Source organism: Phyllobates terribilis, unplaced genomic scaffold (genome assembly GCF_046119375.1).
Source record: "Phyllobates terribilis strain yellow unplaced genomic scaffold, ASM4611937v1 Scaffold_2__4_contigs__length_985480577, whole genome shotgun sequence".
NCBI lineage: Eukaryota > Metazoa > Chordata > Amphibia > Anura > Dendrobatidae > Phyllobates > Phyllobates terribilis.
In genome coordinates, this window is record NW_027362762.1 from 775,491,891 (window position 1) to 775,513,141 (window position 21,251).

At 40.7% G+C, this 21,251-nt stretch overlaps 1 long non-coding RNA gene across 1 annotated transcript in view; it reads left to right on the forward strand.

Moving 5' to 3' along the window:
- Positions 1 to 17,742, forward strand: part of LOC141252973 (uncharacterized) — a 64,190-nt gene extending 46,448 nt beyond the window's left edge. Inside the window, exons 2-3 of the long non-coding RNA XR_012314175.1 lie at positions 1,721 to 1,768; positions 17,663 to 17,742. This is a non-coding gene — a long non-coding RNA (uncharacterized lncRNA). The remainder of the gene's footprint in view (positions 1 to 1,720; positions 1,769 to 17,662) is intronic.
- The last annotated feature ends 3,509 nt before the right edge of the window (positions 17,743 to 21,251 follow it).

Sequence of the window (21,251 nt, forward strand, 5' to 3'; positions counted from 1 at the left end):
GTTCATTATTTTTCCTTATACTGCTGGTGTCATCATAAGTGTTAGAGTCACCATCTCAGGCTCCATGATTCAGTTATAACTACAACGTCTGCATTCATTCTACTCTTACTTCCTTGGCCAGATATTAACATCCTCCAACTTCAGTTTTTGTACTTGCAAAATGAGCTGAATGAAAAGGAAATAGAAAAAAACAGAAGTGGGTACATGTTTGGGTCTTAGTATGTTTGCAGCATGCCAATTAACCTTTACCAAGAGAGCAATGAATGAGCATTCCTGGATTGGTGCTAGGCATAGAGGATGCTTCAGCCTACTCAATACAAGAAAAATACAGTAATGTCAGCTCCCCAGGAGATCCAATGCATGGAAACTTGTAGTGCAACAAGATGGGAATAGAAATGTAGAAAAAATCCAGCATGAGGATCTTCTTATAAAACCATATATTTATTGACAAAATAAAGTTAAAAAACTCCCATAACCAAAAAATGAACACGCAAACGCGTTTCAGACAGAATCCTTTGTCCAAAAAATGAACAAGCAAACGCGTTTCAGATAGAATCCTTAGTACAAGAACTCTATCTGAAAGGCCTTTTCTTGTTTATTTTTTGGTTATGGGAGTTGCGACTTTTTTAACTTCATTTTTCAATAAACGTATGTTTTTATAAGAAGATCTATATGCTGGATTTTTTTCTACAACTCTATACAAGAAGTGCATATACTGTTTAGGAGCCCAGTTCGCTATTATGTTCATCCATTGGTACATAGCTGTATGAAAAGTTAGAACCCTTTTCCCACCTTCCCCATTAAGTCCACCTCTCTTAGTGCTGCCATCAAACCATCTACTCTGCTATCATGGAGAAGACTTCCCTATACAAATGAGGTCTCCATTCTTTAACTATTTAGAGTGTTGTGGTAAACAAAAATATAAAACACCTCCAGAAGCAGCAAAATATCCTGATGAAGCTAGCCGTATGTGCCACCTTGCTCCTTTTTTCCATATCTTAGGTTATTGCTTTTGTACATGTTTAATATGATATACTATTTGTTGACAATCTTTACCAGTGATTTGTATGTGTTCATATACCTCAGAAAATGTTCATAAAAAATTAGGTTAAAAGATGAACATCTTAATACCAGAACTCCATCATGTAAATCACTACAGATTTATTCATCTGTTTGTAATCCTACTTTATCAAATTTAGGCTTATGTAAATCCCACTTAAAGGAGATGCCAAGAAATGAAGAACACATGGACTAAATCTGTACTTGTAACACATCCAGACTGTGGATGGTACATTGCACTGGGTTACCAGTGTGACCTGTTACCTGGACTTACATCTTTCTTTCTATTCTGTTTGTAGCACTAAGCTTTTTATTTTTGGTGGATTTTTACTCGAAGATAATTCTTTTTTCTGTAACCAGGTATGCTAATATTTATGTGTTGAAACATAAAAATTCATTACCTTTGCTTTGTATATTAGATTAGATGAATGGGGCAGAATAAGCAACACAATTAATATGTATGGAACTGATAGGACTGATCCCACTTGTTCATAAAAGGTATGACGCTACAGTAAATTAAAATGGAAGTCATAATGCTTACAATGCATCCAAATGGTGACTGATGAACCTGTTTGACTTGATCTCTTTAGTTAATCCTTCAACTCAAAATAGGCTACCACAGATATACTTGATGCCAGCCATTCTTTCTCTCTCCACACAGGCGTCAGGCTGTTGAAGAAAGTTGTGGGAAGACATGTCAGCAAGTCAGGTAAAAACAATAAAGATGAGAATGTTGCCGAAAATGAAAACAGGGGGTCATGCAGAGCAGTAAGGAAAAATAGTAATTAAGAGACGTCCACTACAGAAGAGTGCCAAACCGGCACAACTGGAGCATACAGCTCTGGTCAGAAAAAAATGCTAGACACAGTGGTGCTCAGCTATATAAAGCACATACGTTCTTCACAATGTAAGAGAAAATAGAGGGAAGAAAAAGTCACGCACAACTTATCCTTTATTATTCCATGATGATGCAGGAGTACATAGTAGAGACACACAAACTGGGCCCATACTATCATGGAAAAATAAAGGACAACATATACATCAATGATGAATGCCACGTTTTATTCCTTCTATTTTCTCTCAATTTTTGAAGTAATTAAGAGAAGTGCTTTAAAGTAGGTTAAACTGGAAGGAATAGAACACAAAGGATCAATCAAATTTAGGTGTGCCAGAGCTGGCATACAAATCTACAGCTGCAATCAAAATTATTCACCCCTTATTAAATTAAGTTTATTAGCAAAATTTACCAGCTTTCTGTTGTTTGCATTTACTTAATCAAATAAGAACGATTTAAATACCTCAACACAGCTAACATAACATTTTGTTTCTCCAAATTAAACATAAAATACCATCCACTTTTGACATACTATTAGAAAATAAAAATGATTTAACCCCTTCGTGACAAGCTTATAAGATAGCTGGTAGAGTGTCCTTTGGCTTATATTACCTGCTGCAAATGTGATTCTCAGCCAGACACCAACTTGTAACAACAGTACTGAGGAATATTATCCCATTGCTCATGGGCAATACCCTCTAGTTCACTAATATTCTTGAGTTTGTGTGCTGCAGTCAATTTTTTCAAATCAAAGATTATATATAGGTTCAAGTCAGGTAATTGTGAAGACATCTCCAAAAACTTCCGGAGCTAAGTGGCTAAGTGGAATTTGAGGTATGCTTGGGATCATTACCCTGTTGGGATGCCCAATGATGGCCAAGCCTCAGCTTCCTCACAGATGGCATTTCCTCATGCTTGATTGAATTCATCTTGTCTTCCAAATGCTGCAGGTTTCCAGCACCAGAGGAAGCAAAACAGTCCTAGAGCATCACTGAACCACCTCTATACTTAAAAATTGGCCAGGTATTATTTTCAGTGTAAGCTTCATTCTTACTCATTCACACGTACCTCTCATACATAGACCCAAAAAGTTCCAGGTTTGTTCCATCGCTCCAAACAGAAAAATGACAAAACGTCAATGGCTTATTTATATAGTTTTCAGCCTATTGGAACCATCTTTTCATGTGCTTTTAGATCAATAGTAAATGTGTACATATTGGAATTTATACATGGAGACTTTCAGAATTTAATATGCTTCCTATTGTACAAACCGAAACATCAGTGCCTTGCTGGAGGTCTTTTGCAATCATTCAATGGATTTTGACCATCTGCCTCCTCAGGAATCTGCCATGTCCAGGTAGTGCATGTAGCCAGTTCTCCTTTAACTTTGAATTTGCAAACTTTATATCCAACTGTATATCTAGGAACATTCAATGTCTTTACTATTGTTATGCACGCAAGTGGTTCATGGACCCACTGTGCCACGGGGCTCGGGGAATAGCTAAGCAGCTACCTGGTGTTCACTGGAGCTCCTGATGGTGGAGTCAGCCTTGATCTGCAGGTACATGCCACGTACCACTCCTGGGCAGTACTTGGTACTGCAGCTGCTGACCCAGTGGTCAGATATGCAGATAAAGATAGGACTCAGGCTCCATTCAGACTAATGGGTTCTTGATCCTCTGCAGAACAGTTACTGATGCAAACACGGACTCAGATTCCATTCAGACTACTAGGTTCAGGATCCACGGGTAGAATGGTTACTGACACGGAGTCTCAGACAGAGTTGATTCGGAGATTGAGAGGACAGCCCGGATACACGAATACTCGGATAGGCACACGACACTGATTTACGATACCAAACTGCCTAATGACTCTTTGTTACTTTGGGACCTCTCTATTGGGGAGGGTGCCTTTTAAACAGGATGTCTCCCAGTGATTCTCTGTGAGCCATCTTTAAGAACAGAGCACCTTGCTCACTAGGCACGACGCTGGATCTCAGAACAAGGAAGGGAACACGCCGGTAACCACACCGCACAGCCGGGGCAGTGAGTATGCCAGCATCCCTGCATGGAGGGGAAAGGGGAACCATGCAGGAGTAATGGCAATAGCGTTACAGCTGTCTTTTTATACATTGTTCATTGCTTGTGCAAAGCAGTGTATTCTTCTCTTAACCTTTTTGGACCACTCTCTTGATAATCTAAGGATATTAGTGAACTGCAGGTCACAGCTAATGTGGGATAGGCTAAGATTCTTCAGGAACTCTAAAAGGAGCAAAAGGAGCTCTACTAAGTACTAAATATACTTATCATGAAGGGGTTGAATAATTCTAAGATTGCCGTAGTCAGTAAAGGGACCTGTTAACATATTTTTACATATGAAAATAGTAGTATGGCTTTATAAACATTTGCCCCCAATAATGATTATAGCTTTTTGGTAGAGATCTGATGTGGCAATAATCAGAAATTTAAGATAGAATTCATATTCAAATGGAGGTGCAGTCCAAGTGCTCTGACACACACCCAATGCACTTACAGCTTGATCTGCATATGACTTCTACACTAAATATCTCATGACTGGCACATCAGATCTCTACAAAAAGAGATATCATTGTTTTTTGGGGGACAAGCATCTATACAGCCATACCATTACTTCTATATGTAAAAACTTGCTGACAGGTTCCCTTTAAAAGTGGCATTTTGTGTTGAATTCAGAGAAATCACTTGTGACATTAATTTCATTGAGTTATTTAAATTGTTCTTGTTTGATAGGTTTATTGTAAATAAACAGCAGAAAGTTTATACATTTTGCTAGTAAACCTAATTTGAAATGGGGGTTGAATCATTTTGATTACAGCTGGAAGTTTTCATCAGTGGGATCTACAAATATGTCTTTCATTTTGAAAAATAGTAATTCATGCTGTGTTGTTCTTGCAAGTGACAGAATTCCCCACAGAGCCAATGACAAAGGGTCTTAAAGTCTAGGATATAATTTTCTTGTGGAGGAAAGGTTCTTTACGGCACTTACATAGGCTTTTAGATAGTTGTGTGGAACTTATCAGCTACAGATTTTCCACTGAAGATTTAACTGCGGAAATGCTGCGCATTAACACATAGACCTCACACGTTGCAAGCTATCATCTATTTTATATTACAGAGTTACTATTTGGTATAGGCCCTTTTATGTATCATAATGTCAGTAAACGGCACTACTAAAACATTTCAATTATAAAATTGAGACATAGATCATTATTACATTTCATATATCTATGTATATAAGCTTTAATGCAAATTTGAGCAATCTAGTTCAATAGAAATAGTCAAAGGATGACCTACTGGACAAATTCTAGTACTAATAGTTACGCATGGTTGAACAATTTTCATCCATGAAATTAACTAAACTGTTTTCTTTTTTTTTTTCAAGATAACTACTAACTATTATTATCATACTTTTTAAGTTTTAACATTTTTTGTAGGTTCCATTTGATTTCCAAGGTGTTGAATATACTGTAGGAGGTATAACCCATCATGGAAAAGAGTTTATTTCTTTTTTTTGTGTACTTAATTTTTTTCCCCTGTGGTCTATATTATATAGGCAAAACAAAAAGACCCCTCTTTGTTCGCTTTAGGGAGCACGTCAGATCCATTGTGACAGGTAAAGGTCTCTGCAGATTGATTCAGCACATTCATGAGGTACATAATGCAGATCATGAGGTGTTGCGATTCACAGGCTTGGAAAAATGTAATTTTCCTGTACAGGGGGGCAACCATCGTAAGCTCCTACTAAGGAGAGAAGCCAGATCATGAGTACACGGGCACAAGGTCCTTTAGGTTTTAATGAAAAATGTGATATGTCTGTGTTTTTAAAAGTTGTCTTTGTTTTGATGCTTAGATTTTATGTGAAAAAATCTGTTATGTTTGTATCAGTCTTGCAAGGGTTAACATTCTGTTCAAGTCGAGAAAGTTTACTTACTTATAGGTGGAGTCCCTAACTTCCTTTCTTTCAGGACCGTTGATGCGCAGAGGAGTGTGAAACGGCCATCGTCCTCATTGAGTTGCATTCTCAGCCTGTTGCCATGTTTTAACCTTCACTAATAAAGGAGGATTTTAGGGGACAGTGAGTGCCAGGTTTTCTTTTTCCTCACATTCCTCAATATTTGCCTGCTGGTCTTTCTGGCACCCGAGATCCCTGCTGCTTGGAAGTTTGTCTAATGGTTCTGTAAGACAAAGCGAGCATTGGTCCCAGTTTTTCCCTTTTTGGAGTATCTAATAAATACACATGGTTGAACAATTTTCATCCATGAAATAAACTAAACTGTTTTCTTTTTTTTTTCAGAATAACTAATAGCTATTATTATCATACTTTTTTAAGTTTTAAAATTAGATTTAAGGTTAAAAAATGATTGATTATAGATGTGCAATAATGCAATTATAGTAATTTAAGCTTTCTAACCACATACTTTGATGACATATGGAGACAACAGACTCCCTCTGATGTTGAAAGGCTATGGGCATTTTTGACATTAAAAAAAAGAGTATTACATTTGTTAGGGTATGTGCACCTGTAAGGAAGTGGAAGCGTTGCCCACGTTCCCCCTCGAAGATATGTAAAATGATGTTATGCATTATGGTGCTTGAAATGTCTAATGATTTATATTGTTGTTGATGGAGTTGTGTTTTGCCCAGCACTATGTAGTTAACAGGGATAGTTGGATAACAGCTGGGACTAGCCCAGAGAGGAGGTGCTAAGTGTGGGCACAACATAGCATTTCTTGTTAGATTGTAAAATAGGGATGAGCCTACAGCAGTAGCAGACCTTAGGTCTGACTGAGAAGTATAACCACATGCAGTGGGTGTCCTGTGGCAAGAGAGAGACGGCTGATCGGATAGTACGATCCTACAGGAAAGTGAGTCACAGTCTGATGTCAGTCCAGAGTGACCCCACGTAGATAATCCAGTAAAAAGATAGGAGAATCCAGCTTTTTAAAAGTCTAAATTTATTTAAACAGTTTTAAAAAAGAATTGAATGAATCCATAATGTGATCAGGAGCAACACATTTCAAATGCTCTCTGGCATTCTTTCTCAAAGCTAATGAAGATGAATCACAATGAAAGTATAAACACTGGTATAGCCAATGGAAACAATGCATAAATCCCATGACATAGCAGTATACAATAAGACCAAAACAAGTATAACATAATACAAAGCCCAGAGATCATTTAATGGTCTAAAATCAGTTAGTGTAAATGTACCCTAAATATTTCTGTGTGATGGTGTACTATATTAGAATTTGGGACCCCACTTTTAACTTTTGCCAATGGCCAGCTTTTGTCTAAAACTAGCCCTGACTGCATGACTTCTCCATAGCTTATTAGTGTCAGTTCTCTGTAATCCTCTATGTTGTGATGATGAAGGTAAAATTTTCTGTATGTAATTCATTTAAATCTCCCACAATGAGTGCTGAATAGTTCTACTAAAACCTGAAATCTGTATCACCAGTAACATTGTACATGGTGGATGTGAGGTCTATAAATCCAAGGATGTTTTTTGACTTAATAGGAAATGCCAGGTTATAGTCTAGGAAACTATGTCAGTCTACGGCAGCTAAAGACTGCTTAGAGACTTATATTTTCTATAGCATAGTATACAGTCATGGCCAAAAGTTTTGAGAATGACACCAAAATTATATTTTCACATGATCTGCTGGCCTCTGGTTTTTATTAGTGTTTGTCTGATGTTTATATCACATACAGAAATATAATTGCAATCATATTATGAGTATCAATAGGTTATATTGACAGTTAGAATGAGTTAATGCAGCAAGTCAATATTTGCAATGTTGCCCCTTCTTCTTCAAGACCTCTGTAATTCTCCCTGGCATGCTCTCAATCAACTTTTGGACCAAATCCTGACAGATAGCAGTCCATTCTTGCATAATCAATGCTTGCATTTTGCCAGAATTTGTTGGTTTTTGTTTGTCCACCCGTCTCTAGATGATTGACCACAAGTTCTCAATGGGATTAAGATCTGGGGAGTTTCCAGGCCTTGGCCCAAAATCTCTATGTTTTGTTCCATGAGCCATTTAGTTATCACCTTTGCTTTATGGCAAGGTGCTCCATCTTGCTGGAAAAGGCATTGTTGGGCGCCAAACTGCTCTTGGACTGTTGGGAGAAGTTGCTCTTGGAGGACATTCTGGTACCATTCTTTATTCATGGCTGTGTTTTTAGGCAAGACTGTGAGTGAGCCGATTCCCTTGGCTGAGAAGCAACCCCACACATGAATGGTTTCAGGATGCTTTACAGTTGGCATGAGACAAGACTGGTGGTAGCGCTCACCTCTTCTTCTCCGAATAAGCTGTTTTCCAGATGTCCCAAACAATCGAAAAGGGGATTCATCAGAGAAAATGACTTTGCCCCAGTCCTCAGCAGTACACTCCCTGTAACTTTTGCAGAATATCAGTCAGTCCCTGATGTTTTTTCTGGAGAGAAGTGGCTTCTTTGCTGCCCTCCTTGAAACCAGCCCTTGCTCAAAGAGTCTCTGCCTCACAGTGCGTGCAGAAGCACTCACACCAGCCTGCTGCCATTCCTGAGCAAGCTCGGCACTGCTGGTAGTCCGATCCCGCAGCTGAAACAGTTTTAAGATACGGTCCTGGCGCTTGCTGGTCTTTCTTGGGCACCCTGGAGCCTTTTTGACAACAATGGAAGCTCTCTCCTTGAAGTTCTTGATGATGCGATAGATTGTTGACTGAGGTGCAATCTTTGTAGCTGCGATACTCTTCCCTGTTAGGCCATTTTTGTGCAGTGCAATGATGGCTGCACGTGTTTCTTTAGAGATAACCATGGTTAACTGAAGAGAAACAATGATACCAAGAACCAGCCTCCTTTTAAAGTGTCCAGTGATGTCATTCTTACTTAATCATGACTGATTGATCGCCAGCCCTGTCCTCATCAACACCCACACCTGTGTTAATGGATCAATCACTAAAACGATGTTAGCTGCTCCTTTTAAGGCAGGACTGCAATGATGTTGAAATGTGTTTTGGGGGTTAAAGTTCATTTTCTGGGCAAATATTGACTTTGCAAGTACAGTAATTGCTGTTAAGCTGATCACTCTTTGACATTCAGGAGTATATGCAAATTGCCATTACAAAAAATTAAGCAGTAAACTTTGGAAAAATTACTATTTGTCTCATTCTCAATACTTTTGGCCATGACTGTAGTATAGACTTAAGAGCAGTGTGCTTATGGATCTACAGATCTAACTACATTTTTTCTTGAAATTGGTAGAAAAGCTTGCCGGGAAATAACATACTGATGACCTCTCTGTAGGGCAGCAATAATAGTTCTAATGCAACTAGTTCTAAACAGTTTACAAGAGCCGGAATAGCACAGTGTAGTGGCTATTCTGAGGTACTACAGCTCAGCTGCTAGTCACTTCATTAGGAGCTAGGCTGTAGTACCCAGGAACAGACACTAAACAGTGTATTTAGCCATGATTTTCCATCTACATACTGATAACAGTTGATCAGTGGGGATGCTGGGTGTCAGAGCCCAACGTGTATCATCAATATGTCACAACCCATCTATGGAGCACAGACATGTATTTACAGTTGTGCAGACTTCACAGCAAGAAAATTGTAGAAAATATTTAATAAATATTTAGAAAGTAATCTAATCTTCTAAATGAACAATAATTTCAATGCAAAGGAATTAATAGCGCTCACAGTTTTTTTTATCATAGGTTCAGTGTGTAGGTACAGTGGGGAAAAAAATATTTAGTCAGCCACCAATTGTGCAAATTCTCCCACTTAAAAAGATGAGAGAGGCCTGTAATTGACATCATAGGTAGACCCCAACTATGAGAGACAAAATGAGAAAAAAAATCCTGAAAATCACATTGTCTGATTTGGATAGAAATTTTTTTAAAATTTTAGTGGAAAATAAGTATTTGGTCAATTACCAACAAGCAAGATTTCTGGCTCTCACAGATCCGTAACTTCTTCTTTAAGAGGCTCCTCTGTCCTCCACTCATTACCTGTAGTACTGGCACCGGTTTGAACTTGTTATCAGTATAAAAGACACCTGTCCGCAACCTCAAACAGTCACACTCCAAACTCCACTATGGTGAAGATCAAAGAGCTGTCGAAGGACACCAGAAACAAAATTGTAGTCCTGCAGCAGGCTGGGAGGACTGAATCTGCAATAGGCAAGCAGCTTGGTGTGAAAAAGTCAACTGTAAGAGCAATAATTAGAAAATGGAAGACATATAAGATCACTGATAATCTCCCTCGATCTGGGACTCCACACAAGATCTCACCCTGTGGGGTCAAAATGATCTCAAGAACGGTGAGAATATTCCCAGAACCACACGGGGGTGACCTAGTGAATGACCTGCAGAGAGCTGCAACCAACGTTACATAGGCTACCATCAGTAGCACACTACGCCACCAGGGACTGAGATCCGGCAGTGCCAGACGTGTCCCACTGCTTAAGCCATTACTTGTCCGGCCCGTCTGAAGTTTGCTAGAGAGCATTTGGATGATCCAAAAGAGTATTGGGAGAATGTCATATGGTCAGATGAAACTAAAGTAGAACTGTTTAGTAGAAACACAACTCGGTGTGTTTGGAGGAGAAAGAATGCTGAGTTGCATCCAAAGAACACCATACCTACTGTGAAGCATGGGGGTGGCAACATCATGCTTTGGGGCTGTCTCTCTGCCAAGGGACCAGGACAACTGATCCGTGTACATGAAAGAATGAATAGGGCCATGTATCGTGAGATTTTGAGTGCAAACCTCCTTCCATCAGCAAGGGCTTTGAATATGAAACGTGGCTGGGTCTTTCAGCATGACAATGATCCCAAGCACACCACCAGGGCAATGAAGGAGTGGCTTCTTAAGAAGCATTTCAAGGTCCTGGAGTGGCCTAGCCAGACTCCAGATCTAAACCCTATAGAAAACCTTTGGAGGGAGTTGAAAGTCCGTGTTGCCCAGCGACAGCCCCAAAACATCACTGCTCTAGAGGAGATCTGCATGGAGGAAAGGGCCAACATACCAGCAACAGTGTGTGCCAACCATGTGAAGACTTACAGACAACGTTTGACCTCTGTCATTGCCAACAAAGAATATATAACAAAGTATTGAGATGAACTTTTGTAATTGACCAAATACTTATTTTCCACCAAAATTTGAAAAAAAATTCTTTCCAAATCAGACACTGTGATTCTCAGGATTTGTTTTCTCATTTTGTATCTCATAGTTGATGTCAATTACAGGCCTCTCTCATATTTTTAAGTGGGAGAAGTTGCACAATTGGTGGCAGACTAAATACTTTTTTTCCCCACTGTGCAGTAGAACGTGGATTAAAATGTCCATTCCCAATCTGTTTCAAATTTTCTCATTCCTTACCTGTCGTTTGATTAACATAACAATCACATAATATGCCCTAAGTATTATATTTTCTTGCTTTTACTTTTATTACTGATTTATATTTGTACAAATAATAAACAAATGTTCGTTATGCATAAATATTACCATATTTTTCGGACCATAAGACGCACTTTTTTCCCCCCAAAATTGCTAGGAAAATGGGGGGTGCGTCTTATGGTCCGAACGCAACTTACCGGTGGTGGTGGAGTGGGATCGCAGGGCAGCGGCGAAAGAAGAGGTGAGGCGAGACGGTATCTGGCTGGGGGCCGGGCTTGGCCGGGTACCGGGGCTGGTGTATTGCTGTGAGCGGAGTTTGGAGAGCAGAGTGAGTGGCTTCCGGTGGCCGCAGCCATGTTTCTGAAGCTGTGCTCTACAGGAAAATGGCCGCCGGAGCCAGCGCATGCACTCTGCCGAGTCGGCGGCCATTTTCCTGTAGAGCACATCTTAAGGAACATGGCCGTGGCCACCGGAAGCCACTCACTCTGCTCTGCAAACTCCGCTCACAGCAATACACCGGCCCTGGTACCCGGCCAGGCCCGGCCCCCAGCCAGATACCGGCTCGCCTCACTTCTTGTTCCAGCACCAGCACCCCAGGCCAGACACCAGCACCCCAGGCCAGGCACCCGCACCCCAGGCCAGGCACCCGCACCCCAAGCCAGGCACCCGCACCCCAAGCCAGGCATCAGCACCCCAGGCCAGGCACCCGCACCCCAAGCCAGGCACCAGCACCCCAGCAAAACCTACAAAAGACAAAAAATATATCTCATACCCTACCATCATTATATATAAATGTAAAGCAAAGTTGCATATTAAATATAGGGTGCTTAGTGAACTATTTTTTATCAGAAAAAGTATACAAGCCGTCACACCAGCGACAAGGTGACCCTAAATTGGGACGGTACCTACACTGTCTATATTAAAAACCTTACTGTATATCAAAGTTGAAGTAATGCATATAAAAGGGTAGACAAATAGGACCGGGTCCCAACTTCAGACCACCTAGGCCCGTGGTAAGCTACATATATACTAATCAGCTCAACAAAGGGGATGCCACACCCTTAATTTGCACAGAATGCAAACAAGACAAAAAAACAAGCAATGTGAACTGAGGTCTAAGATGGTACACATGCAAGAAATAGGAGCATGTTCACACGAGCAAAAAGAAGCAAAACCTACAAAAGACAAAAAATATATCTCATACCCTACCATCATTATATATAAATGTAAAGCAAAGTTGCATATTAAATATAGGGTACTTAGTGAACTATTTTTGATCAAAAAAAGTATACAAGCCGTCCCACCAGCGACAAGGTGACCCTAAATTGGGACGGTACCTACACTGTCTATGTTAAAAACCTTACTGTATATCAAAGTTGAAGTAATGCATATAAAAGGGTAGACAAATAGGACCGGGTCCCAACTTCAGACCACCTAGGCCCGTGATAAGCTACATATATACTAATCAGCTCAACAAAGGGGATGCCACACCCTTAATTTGCACAGAATGCAAACAAGACAAAAAAACAAGCAATGTGAACTGAGGTCTAAGATGGTACACATGCAAGAAATAGGAGCATGTTCACACTAGCAAAAAGAAGCAAAACCTGCAAAAGACAAAAAATATATCTCATACCCTACCATCATTATATATAAATGTAAAGCAAAGTTGCATATTAAATATAGGGTACTTAGTGAACTATTTTTGATCAAAAAAAGTATACAAGCCGTCCCACCAGCGACAAGGTGACCCTAAATTGGGACGGTACCTACACTGTCTATATTAAAAACCTTGCTGTATATCAAAGTTAAAGTAATGCATATAAAAGGGTAGACAAATAGGACCAGGTCCCAACTCCAGACCACCTAGGCCCGTGGTAAGCTACATATATACTAATCAGCTCAACAAAGGGGATGCCACACCCTTAATTTGCACAGAATGCAAACAAGACCCCAGGCACCCCAGGCAAGGCACCAGCACCCCAGGCCAGGCACCCGCAGCCCAGGCCAGGCACCCACACCTCAGGCCAGGCACCAGCACCCCAGGCCCCCAGCACCAGCACCCCAGGCCCACAGCACCAGCACCCCAGGCCCCCAGCACTAGCACCCCAAGCCCCCAGCACCAGCACCCCAGGTACCAGGGCACCAGGCCCCCAGCCACCAGGTACCAGCATGCCTCCACTTCCGCCGGCTTCCTGAAGGACCCTGCCTCCTGTGACCCCTGCTCCTCCACCCCCCCAGGTAAGATATCTATTCAGACTATAAGACGGACCCCCATCTTATAAAAAATAATTTTTTTCCTATTTTCCACCCTAAAATTTGGGGTGCGTCTTATGGTCCGGTGCGTCTTATAGTCCGAAAAATACGGTAAGTATATAATTGATTCCAAATGTTAATAAACAGAGCTGAATGTCCAGGACTTGAAGCATTAATGTGTATTTGTTATTTGTACCTATTAGTATTCATGCAAAATGCATAGTGCTAAAGTCAAATTATTTTGCACTGTGGTAATCAAAGTGTTTTCAAAATAAAAGGAAAAGGAGTGTTCCTTCCTGCTTTAATCTATGGTTGTGGACGTTATAAATTCTAAACAGAAGATGGCAGCATTTGTCAAATGCGATAAAATAAGAAACAGACTATGCTCATACAGTGTGAACTAATATGTGCAGAACAGCAATACTATAAATGTATAAGATGCTAATGTGCACCCTTTCATGCCCAAAAGTTACTTGCTAAGTCATACTTGTTTTTAGAGCTTTGTTCTAACACAAATCCCCATAATACCTTAACTCTTGATATAAAGACATAGTTGCTGTGTTAAATCTTTCCACTAACTAAAAAAAGATTCACAGTGTAGACTAAATGCAGCCTGTATTAATTATAATTTTAGCAAAGACCAATAATGGATCCAACACAGAGAAAAAGGTTAAAGAAGCTTTTATGCTAAAAAAGTGGAGTATAAGCTTTGAAAAGTGGCAAAACATATGCACAACTGAGAGTTATGGAAATATTTTGCAACTTTTGGTGTGTACATGCCAGTTTTAATCAGCTCCAAAATGGACAAAGCTGTGTAGGAGCTAGGGTGGGATGGGGTTGCCACACCCACCAGTCAAATTCATCAAATATGATAGAGTTTTTTACGCCACAAATGGTACAAAACACTAACTGGAGGAACATTTCTGGAGTGGCGCACAAAGGCACATAGCATTCTGAAGAGGTGATGAATTCCTTAAGTGGCGTGTGCCTATAAAATCCCCACTTTCTACTGCAAAAAGACTGGCATATGGCAGAGCGTGCACTAGGCCACTGTTGATGAATCCACCCCAATGCCACTCAAAAATGTGTAGAAAGCAGGAAGAGATCAATCATGCCACCTCTGGAGTAGTGGAAACTTGTTCTGTGGAGTGACAAGGCAAGCCTGACATGCCAAGGTGAGAAGACTTTTAAGCCGCAATGCTCCGCTGGGAAATATGCAAATTGTCTTTTCAGAGAGGAAGAGGGCTAGAACTCTAGTGCCACCTATAGGAAGTAGCAATCCTAAGAGTCAATATCGACTCTCTAATGAGCCTTGTCACATGACCTAGGATAACAGCCAAATCCAAAATCTCAATTTGCAGACACTGTGCTGCGGCGTACTGCCCCTCATCAATGCAAAGTGTGAGATCTGGTATGACTGGATGAGAGGTGTCTGACCGTGATCCAAGGGGTAACATTTCTCCTTGCGGAGAGGGACAGTTTATCCTAAGTCATGTGACAAGGATTCACTATATCATAGTCCCTCGCAAATTTTATACATGTTCTGGACAAATCCCACTAAGTACAGAAGTCATGACACTTATGTGAACTGTAACTTTTATGGCTTGCACTTTTGCAACTTCTTAAGTTAGATGCTACTAGAAGAAGTGCGAGAAGGACTGTAATATCTTAGTACTGTTAAACCTAAATATTTGCTGGAGGGGTAAAGACATTTTGATTGCATATTGGTAATTCTATGGTCAGATTATAATATGGCCTTGATTTATTTAAGTGTTTTCCACAGACTTCTGTAAAAATAGTAAACCACCTTGAAAGGTTGCATAATTCTTGTACAACCTACTATTAGACTTTGTGCCCACGATGCAGAAATGCTCAGGATTTTTTCCTGAGCATTTCTGCATCTCCCTGGCAGAAAAAAACGCATGCGGATTGTACATGCATTTTCCTGCCAGCGACATGCGAATATGAAGCGTTCTTCACTTGCATTTCCGCATGCGGGTTGACAAGCGCTTTCCAAGCGATCTTAGCATCACTTGGAAAGTGCTTGTCAACTTGGTCACACTATACACTGAAGGACCTGCCGACGTCAGCGTTGCATGACCTGTCACATGACTATGATGTCAGCGCAGGTCCTTCAGTCCATCGCGAACTGCCAGCATGCAAGGAGGAGGAGCGCATCGTTGGCCGCCAGAAGGTAAGAATATATTTATTTTTTATTTTATTCTTTTTTTTTTACAGTTTTCTATGGTACCCAGGTCCGGAGGAGAGTCTCCTCTTCTCCAGACCCAGGTACCATCTGCACATTAGAACGCATGGAATGCGCACCTACATATACAGTGATGCGTAATCCATGCGATCTAATGCAAGTCAATGGCGGCGAAAACGCAGCACTTCCGCAAAATAATTGGTAGTGCTGCTTTTTTTTCCGCAATGATAATCCGCAGCAGAAATTTCCGCAGCATGAGCAAAGCACATGCGGATTATCATTGGGGAACATGGCAGGCCTTCTACCAAGCATTTTTTAAGTGTTTCTGCAGCGTTTTTGCCACTGCGGAAAAACTTAAAAAACGCATCGGGGGCACACAGCCTTACAGAAACATTTTGTGACTTTTATCGTTCTCAAACCAGTTTGCTAAGATTCACCAAAAACAGGTGGATTTTTAGCAGGATGGAAGCATGATGAGGCGACATACCGCAGCTTATATAATTCAAGATGAGCTGTGATGTATCTTATACCAGAAGTCTTACTCCAATCCCAGAATGGAGAAAGTGAGCCCTGAGGCGCACACAGGCACACACCGCTTTCATTAAGAGGCATGGAACTTCTAATCAATCGGGAGAGTCTCACTCCAACATGCCCCCTCGTCAAGACCAGCATGAATAACACCAGTCTTGATGAACTATGCCTTTAAAGAGAATCTTTAAGCACAATTTTGTAATGTAAAGTAAATACATGGCTGAAATGGTGCTCTAATACTGAATACATTGATACCTTTGGTGAAGAAATCCGCTTTGTTGTTCTTCTTTAAACACCATGTGAAGTTTTCTGCTAATTAGATTTTGGTGCACAGGGGATGGACTGTGCCCTGGGTCTTCTCCTCTGTGTCTATGAACCCCCGGCCTCTCTGCCTGCCCCCTTTCTTTGAGTGACAGGTCACTGCTGAGATTTTAAACTGATAAGCTCGGTCATTCACAGACTAGAGGCCAACACAGGGGTTGGAGAGTCACACAAAAGGGAGGAGAATACCCAGTGCACAGTCCAGCCTCTGTGCACCGAAATCTAATTAGCAGAAAACTTCAAAGAGTGATTAAAGAACAACAAGGCAGATTTCTTCGCCAAAGATATTAATTTATTCTGCATTACAGCACCTTTACAGCCATGTATTTAGTATAGATTACAAAATTGAGCTGACAGTTTCTCTTTAACTTTTTTATGTATTCATTTATTTATTCTTTAGTCATTTATTTAATTAAGTTGAGAATAAATTGAATAATTTGAAGAATTGCTGTACAATTGAGTGCTGTAGTTTTTCTCCATAAACTTTAAAGTCATTAGATATAAAGTTAAGAACTCATACAGTGAAAGGCTAAATTAAAAAAATAATAATAGATAAAATATACATTTTCTAGTGGGGGTAACAGAAGAAAATATGGGAAACAATTGGAATTAAATAAATGATTAAATATATGAATATATGAAAATTGCTTTCATGGAACAAAAAGTCAAATACATGAACGTATGCATGTCTTTTCTGAAATAAATAATAGCTCATATACAGATGTCTCATTGCAAAGCTTTGTTTGAAGAGCTCGTATTCTACCTTTGTAAAATAATTAATTCTCTGGTGACCCTTTTAACATCAAGGGACAATGTGCTAGTGTCATGTGATAGAAACAAGTTATGAACTTTCTCCTTAGCAGCCCCATGAGAGTTAATGCAACTATCACAGCTAGTGTATCTCCTAGCAGAGCCCGTGTTTATTATGTCATTTTCTTGCTGGAATTTATAATAGGGAAATTAAACATATACTTATATATTGAATGATTTGTTGTATGGCATTAATTGAAATCTTTAATTCTTTTTTGTTTAGAAATACGGTAAGACGGAATCAAAAATGAAGGCAAGCCAGCACTTTTCTGCAAGGTGTTACGAATAGAAGCAAAGTAAGGTAATGAAGTATATCACAAAGATTAGCATTATAGAAGGTGATTAATATTTGAATTTAAAAAAATTTGTTAATCTTTAAGTGCTGGCTAAACCACCAAATAATGCCAATGTAGCCAGCAGCATCACCGACGGCATTGCCAGCACTCTAGTGACAAAAGTTGTCCAATATACTGCAACTTTGCATTAGGTTATGTGATAAAGATAAGTAAGTAAAGAAAATTTCCATTTTATAAAGTTCTGACATATAGCTGTTATGCACTAAAACTTTAAGATTGTAGGGAACAATAAACCTGAAAACTGCAATGTATCCTGACTCAAGTGAATAGGAATGAATTTATTTCCCTGCATAGCTGGTGCCAAGTGTGAAGACACGGGGTCTTCCGTGGGCGTAACACTACTCAGACAACACAGGGTGAGGGTAAAACAGTGTGGCAATACTTTATTGAACCACAAAGCAGACAATAAACACATAGAACAGTCCCAGCAAATGCTCAAGATGGTACAACATTACACAGTCTCACCCTTCCACTCCCCCTGCCTGGGATAGAACAGCTGCGACTTTGGGACTTCCAGGGGAAACTACCTCAACTAGTGGCCCCCCACTTCTGGTGGGCCCCCACAGAGAGAAGGTAGCAGCAAGCTTAGGAAGCTAGCAGTCCATCGAGGTAGTGCTCAGATCTCATTGTTTGAGCAAATCAATTTACAGATAGTTGGTATACAGTGGGCTCCTTAAACCAACATTCTGCTGACTTTTAGTACAATATGTAATTAGCATATTAGCAAACATCATTGTTTCTAAATCCTAAAGGAGATAACACTCAGGGTTATACAAATACTGATCTGTCCTTATTGACCAGGCACATAAAAACACAAAAATAATAGTGTATTTCTCTTAAATTAATAAATCTAAATGTCAGGCTTATTAAGATTATAGGCTGTATCATCACATTGCTCCCCCAATCTTAATTAGCCAGACATGATAGGATCCCAATCATCCTTCTCCACTTATTGGAAACTGTTAGAACCCTCCTGTTTGTTTTTTCCATCTTGTGTTTGCGGTCACGTGACCATCTGCCTTTATATTCCAGTTCCGCCCTTCTGGCTGTGCTGGACTTCAGTGTTTGACTGTTTCTCTAGCCTGGTGCTTCGGTGCCTTTCTCTGTCAGTTCGCTTGGTCCTTCTGGGACCTCTAGTACCTTTTTGTCAGTTTGTCTTTTTGTGTTCTGTAACAACTTCTCTGTTTAGGAGGTGTCCCATTTTTGTCCCAGTCCTCAGTTCTTTTAGGGACCCCTCCCTTAATGCTATAGGTCTTCGTTCAGACTAGCCAAGGTCTAAGGCAGGTCTGTTCGCTAGGAACAGGCAGCCCGCTACATGGTAGGGATTCAGCTTAGTCTTACTGTAGGGACAGCTTTCCCTTATCTTTCCTTAGTACATGTTGCAGATCAAAACAGAAACAGTCCATCAGCATGTCTTTAAGCACAGACATTAATGTAAGAGGTCTCATCTTCATGAGAACAAAACTTTGCATCATCCAGTTTCCTCAGCGCATATTCCATGTCTTCCTTGCGAATAAACTCGATACATAATTACCGAAAATATACTGGTATCCATTGCGTCCACACATGCCGTCTTCAGCATCCCGTGGTTCCTGAATTAAATCCAATGAGTGTTGGTGGCTTGGTATTTAATCTATTGAAGCTGGACAGCTCTTGTAGTTGCCATTTCTTGTTGCTGCTATATATTCTCTCCGGTTCTCCTCCAAAGGTTGGACTGTTGGGGTTGGACATGGCAGCATCCAAAACCCACTGTGTATGCCTCACCTGTGGTCTGCTGGGTCTGTCTACATGCCTCCATCGTTATGGAGCCCTTTGGACGGTGTGTGCTAACACCAGTCCCCTGCAGCTCCCCGAGATCTGCTGGGCTGAGTAGTATCCCACCGCTGCCACCAAAATGTGTAGACACGAGGTCTTCCATGGGTGTAACACTACTCAAACAACACAGGGTGAGGGTTAAACAGTGTGGTGATAGTTTACTGAACCACAAAATGTACAATAAAAACATAGAACAGTCTCAGCAACTGTCCAAGATGGTACAACATTACACAGTCTCACCCTTCCGCTCCGGCTGCGTGAGAGAGAACAGCTGTGACTTTGAGACTTCCAGGGGCAACTACCTTAACCAGTGGCCCCCCGCTTCTGGCAGGCCCCCACAGAGAGAAGGTAGTGTCAAGCTTAGGAAGCTAGCAGTCCATCGAGGTACAAGGCCAGGAGACCCGAGGGTCCCACCCTGGCCTCTCCGAGAGTTTCCATGGGGCCAGATAACCGGCTGGTCGCAATTTGGCTTCTACAAATTTCTCCATGTGTTCCAGGCGACCAGTGGGTCCCTCCTGGCAACCCTAGACAACATATCCATGGGGCCAGGTGACTTCATCGTCCCAACCTGGTCTTTCCAAATGTATCCATGGACTCTCAGAAGGTTAATGGAGCAGATTTGCATCTTTCCAGTCAGGGCTATATACCCTTAGATTAGAATCATGTAGAATCCAAAGCTATGTCTCTTTCTTTTGATGGAGCCACCATGCAATCTATCTACTGTCCTGAAGGATGTCTCTCATTCTCCTTGTAAAGTCTTTCTGATGCTCCTTGATTCTGCTTGCAGCACTACAGACATCCCTGTTTATATTTACATCTGTATAAGGTCATCAGTCACTGGTTGGGGGAAAGGGCAGTGCTCAGATCTCATTGTTTGAGCTAATCAATTTACATACAGTTGTGATCAAAAATTTACATACCCCAGCAGCATTTTTCCTTTCTTGCCCTTGTTTCAGAGAATATGAATGATAACAAAAAAAACTTTTCTCCATTCATGGTTATTGGTTGGGTGAAGCCATTTATTGTCAAACTACTGTGTTTTCTCTTTTTAAATCTTAATGACAACCAAAAACATCCAAATGACCCTGATCAAAAGTTCACATACCCCATTCCTTAATACCGTGTATTGTCCCCTCTAACATCAATGACAGCTTGAAGTCTTTTGTGGTAGTTGTGGATGAAGTTCTTCAATTTCTCCGATGGTAAAGCTTCCCATTCTTCTTGGCAAAATGCCTCCAGTTCCTGTAAATTCCTAGGCTGTCTAGCATGAACTATGCGCTTGAGATCTCCCCAGAGTGGCTTAATGATATTGAGGTCAGGAGACTGAGATGGCCACTCCAGAACCTTCACTTTGTTCTGCTGTAGCTAATGACAGGTCGACTTGGCCTTGTGTTTTAGATTGTTGTCATGTGGGGACGTCCAAGTACGTCCCATGCGCAGCTTCTGGGCTGAAGAGTGCAAATTTGCTTCCAGTATTTGCTGATAACGTGCTGCATTCATCTTTCCTTAAACTTTTACCAAGTTTCCTGTGCCTTTGTAGTTCACACATCCCCAAAACATCAGCAATCCACCTCCGTGCTTTACTGTAGGAATGGTGTTCCTTTCATCATAGGCCTTACTGACCTATCTTCAAATGTAACA